Genomic DNA, 5,568 nt, shown 5'->3' on the forward strand with positions numbered 1-5,568 from the left:
CAATAGAAGGGCTGGGGATTTAGCTCAGTGATGCCACTGCCTATTTCACAAGTGCAAGGACCCAAGTTTGATTCCCGGTACCAAAAAAAAAAAAAAAAAAAAAAAAAAAAAAAAAAAAAAAAAAAAAAAATCTGAGATTTAATTTTTGGTGAAAACAACGTTAAAGATAATCTGCTAACTGGTGAAAATTATTCATGAATCACATATTTATTAAAAGACTTGTATAATTTATATAGTGTTCTTGAAACGTAATGAATAAATAAGCAATTCATTTAAAAATGAGCAAAGAAAAGCATAAGAGTAGCACATAAACACATAGATGAGTCCCAAGAGAAGTAAACATACCACGGTAAAAGACCATCATATGTATATCACAACCGAATACTATGTAAATATATTATAGAACATTGCCAAGGATGTGAAGGATCTCATATCTGATAACAGTTACATAAAGTTGAAAATACTTTCAACTATTCCTTTTTAAATTCTATTTGTGTAGCATAATTTTCATTCATCGCTCATTTTAGAGTGGTAATTTTATTTTAACAGTCTGGACTAATTGCTTGGGTTATATTTTTTCTCTTAAATATCTGCCTGGGAGCATTTACTGACAGTCACTTTTCAACACAAACTAGGTCTGTAAATTTGTAGCAAGCATTTATATTGGAATACTGAAAAGACAACTGCGCAGTACAATGATTTTATGCTCCACCCCTTTTTCATGGAAAGCATTTTAATGACTGCAGAATTACAATTTAAATATGCTTATTAATAAAATTAATCACACTGAGAAAATGTGCAATACATTAAGAATACTAGCTCAATGACTTAAAAGTACATTTTCATTTATGGATCATTTAGAGAATAACTAACAGAAGTATTACAAATCAGGCAAATTTACCAGTGTCATTTTAATGTTAATCAAATAAACCAACATACCAGTGGTTTCATTTTTATAGTTTTTCTATGAAGCAGTATATTAATTTTTAAATGTGATTTATTCTTAACTACATATATTTGCCAAATTATTTTTCACTTTGACAACTATCAAGTATTATAAATTTAGGGTTTATTACTTTTATATCAGACTCTCATATTGCTATTATTTTCCTATTTTCATCATATGCATCTTTCTCCTGTTTTTAATCATTTTTAAGAGCTGGAATTATAGTTCAGTGGTAAAGTCCTTGTCTAGCATGGGAAAGGCTATCAGTTTGATTCTCAGCACCTCAAAAAGCAAAATAAAATATAATTTTTTGAGGTATGAGTAGATTTTAGTTAATTACTATACTTTTTCTATATGTCATTTTAGTCAGTTTTGTGTAGTTGTAATGGAAAATGTTTTCTCAATGTTATCACATTATCAGTCTAGAATAAAGAAGGTTTTCAAATATATATTATTAAATATAGTAAATTTGCCAAATATTGGCATGAAGAATATTTAAATATCACTGAAATATTGTGTAGATGTGTTGCTTTATATTATAGTTGTTGACCATAGACAAATACTTCAAAACATATTATTACAAGAAATTATTATTGATTAGAGAGGGACAAGTCATACATTTATAAGTACATTCTTAACTTCAACTAAAAATTAAGAATTATCTTCATGTACATATAAAAATGTAATTATTTTAGCACTGATACAGTGTAATCATTTCCCTATGACGATGAATATTTGAACCTTTATACATTATGGAACTAACATCATCACATGTTATCCATCATGACATCAAATGTTAATCATTTCCTGTATTAGTATATTCCTTAGTACTTTTCTCTGCTAAATACTACATAGAAGTAAAAGACAATGTGCCTTCCATAATGGAGATTATATTTTACAAACAAGTAAATAACAAGTACAAAATATATCAGATGGTGATAATTACTAAGAAGTAAAATAGAGAAAATAACAGGGGCACAATGTGTCAGGAGTCTGGTAATTTTTATAAAGAAGCAACATTTTAAACAAATTTTAAAGATGTGTTACCCAGCATTTTCTTAGTCTGCTACCATAATAGAGTACCATAGCCTGGGTAGTTCATGCAGAAGAGAAATTTAATTCTCAGTTTAAGAGTCTGAGAGAAGTCCAGTATTGAGTCAGTGGCAATTTTGGAGATTTGTTCATGCATAGTTGCATAATAGGCAGAATGACAATAAAAGAAAAAATTATGTCCTGCTATGTAAAAGAGTAAACTCATTCCGCAAAGTCACTTAAAGTGGCCTTGATCCACTGATGAAGATAGAACCCTCAGGACTTAAACACTTCTCTTGAGCTTTCCCCTCCCAGTGCTGCCTCATTGAATTTTGGAGAAAACCTTTAGGCCATAGTGGACACAATGCCAATAGCTGGGGAAAAAAATGGCGAACCCAGGAGTTACATTTTGCTTTGTGCGTTCAAAGAACAATAACAACGCTGCATAACTGAAACGGCACTTGCAAAAGAAATTGAGAAAGTAGATGAGGTCAAGGCATTGTCAAGTTTCCTTTCATATAATAAGGTAGTCATTGTGAGGTTGACATACGTTACCTTGTGTTATAGAAACATACTTCAGGAGTTGAAGCTAAGACTGACATGATCCAAAAGTCATTCGGGTACTTTGAAGAAGTACATTTTCATGGGGAAAGAAATAATAGGAACAAAAACATACTACTGTCTTAGCAGTAGTATAGACAGAAAGGACAGTGGATGGATTATGTGACCGAAAAGCAAGACCTACTGGTGTGCAGATGTGGGAGAAAGGGATGATTGAAGGGTTCCATAGTTTTTCAGCCAAATATCTAGATATGAGGCAATATCATGTAGAGAAGAGTAGATCTGAAGGAAGAATGAATGTTTTAAATTTCCCGAGTAATACTTAGATAATTATTTTAATTGTCAAGGTGGAGATATTAAACGGGCTCAATAAAATTTTGAAGTTTATCTACTTAAACTTAAAGAAAACTGAAGGAATTTATCAAGGAAGTCAGCATAAAGAAAAGAGATACTGAGAAAGAAAGCAGATTCCAAGAAAAACAAAACAAATCAAAAATATTGAGAGCAGAGATTGGGAACGAGAAAACAGAAGTGACTAATGATGAAAGAGAGCAAAAGGGTGATGGAGAATCAGGACAGGCAGCAGGCCTAGAGCTCAAGTGCAGAAAGTAGAAGACTACATTAGAAGTAGAAGGCAGGTAGGTAGTGGTGACAAACACCACAGAGTATAAGATCCTAATGTCTTCCAGAAATGGAGCCATCGAATTTGGCGACAAGCACAGGAGCCACATTCTTCTCAACAGCTGACTCACGAGGTTGCTGGAGCTAAAATTAAGATGGAAGCTAGTATTTTATTGGTAAGAAAACTGAGTCCTAATTTCTCCCTGCACAGCACTGGATCACATTGTGCTGCGATCACTCGGGTGCTTTGTTCATGGAAAGAGCATCTGCATCTAGTTTTGATCCTTGAGCTCCCTGCACATCTCAGAATGTTTTTAGTTCCATAACTGCTGTGGAATGAAATCATGAATAGTGTAAATGTACATTTCGAACTACTTTTAATTAACTGAGAAATTCAAATATGAGGCAAGCTGATAGACTGAATTTGTAGGAATTTGAATAACTTATTAAATCAAATTTTCTATTACATAGAACATTAAATAATCGTGCCTATTTCATGGAGTTAAGAACTCGGGATGATTTATCTTCCTTCTGAGATGAACTTTCAAGTTAGTAATAAGACTGTAAGTGATATTTATAGCTTCTTATGCCACTGTGCCAATAGAGATATCAATAAGCTTGAAAAAATTTATAGTGCTGCTTTAATGATAAATTTGTTATTTCTCAAACAAGATGTCAAGGAATGACTTGGTTTTTATAACCTCCGAAACAGGAAAGTGATCAACAGGACTACAACAGTTCTGTTCTGAAGTTTTTGGTTAACAATTACAGGGAAAGCCATTGTATTACACTTCTTGTACTCTCTAATTATTGTAGAAAATATGTTCATATTGAAATATAAAAATCCCTTGGTGGTCTACAGGTTATATTGAGGAGGATTTCCATTGTTTCTTTCTTTTTGGGGGGGTACTGAGAATCCAATTTAGGACCTTGTGCTTCTACCTTGTTTCTCTCTAATTTTACTTTGTTTCTGTATTAAAAGCTGCGTTGAATGGAGGTTTTTCTGACATTGTGAATCTATATGGGAGGTTTAGTGTTTTCTATATTATGAACAATTTAGGAAATCTATCATAAACCATATATTTTTAAATTTAAATTTAACTTGGAAAAGATAAGTATCTATTGTGTTATGAAGGTATTTTTATCTCCAACAAAGCATATGTCTTGATACCCAAATTTAGTTTTCTACTGTAACCAATGCATGAACAAGCATAGTTTATGAGCTATCAATGGAAATCACCTGTTATTCTTTCCCACCAACCATTTAACTTTCATTTAGTATAGAAAGAGTTGATACTGTATGAAACTCTGGGGAAAAAATCATGGATTTTATTATTTTTGGGAAGAATGGAAAATCTTACGTTTGTTTTAAACAACAACAACAACAACAAAAATCAAGTAACTAAAATCCCTGGCTCGGTGAATTAGTTATAACTGCATTGGGTGTGGACGTGGTCCTCCTGGGCCTCTTGATGGGCGATGTTCACGTGGGCCGTCCTGACAGCAGTTGTGAGGACAGCGGAGGGAAGTTCTTTTTCCCGGCTTTGCCTTGTCTTTTCAACCCCTGGGGTTTAAACACGGATGTACAAGCAGGTGAAAATACAGACGCTCTAAACAAAAAATAATTGAAGATGGCTTTGAGCTGTCTGGCCTTAGCTGAGCTTTAAATTTGCCTCTCGGGCAGAACACTACACAGGTTTGGAGGCTTATTACAGTTACCCTCTACTCGTAACTTCTATTTCACAAATAATGTGGGGTGTTGTTTCCCCCTTAGCTGACGCTCTTTCCTTAACTCACTTGGAGCTTTATCATCCTTCCTTATCACCCAGAGATCCACACAATGCATAACGTTATTTCCTACATGACTCATCTCTTTCCATTGGAAACACACTCTGCCATTTTGTTGACAGTGTTAGTTCCTAAACGTTCTTTATCACTCTCCTTGTGTGTCTGTGTCACCATTTCCCTCTCTGTACCTCCACCTTCTGTATTTGCACAGACAATGTGGTAAAACCAAGTCTTAGATTCTTCAGCTATGTATGTCAGACCCGAGAACAAGGCATTCCACTAAAATGTGGGCAACGCATTATACATTCTGTCTCACTGTTGTCCTTTGCTTTTGGTTTAAGCCGAGGACCAAGCACTAATCTGATTCCTTCTTGGGAATTTTGGAGCTCACAGTAATGTAGCAGCTCTTTCTTTAAATAAATTTACCATTAACTTTATCCCATAAAAAAATCTCTTTCATTTTTTTTTTCTCATTGAGTTTATTGGTACTTTTTAGTTACACAGTACAGTTATATTCACCACTGGCATCTTTTATTTTTATATAATAGGTCTTGGTTTTCATTTTTTTCCCCATACCCCTGCCCTCCCTTCCCCCACCCTTCCCTATTTACAAAGACTTT

This window comes from Fukomys damarensis, unplaced genomic scaffold (genome assembly GCF_012274545.1).
Source record: "Fukomys damarensis isolate Sample0158 unplaced genomic scaffold, DMR_v1.0_HiC HiC_scaffold_3, whole genome shotgun sequence".
NCBI classification, from domain to species: Eukaryota; Metazoa; Chordata; class Mammalia; order Rodentia; family Bathyergidae; genus Fukomys; species Fukomys damarensis.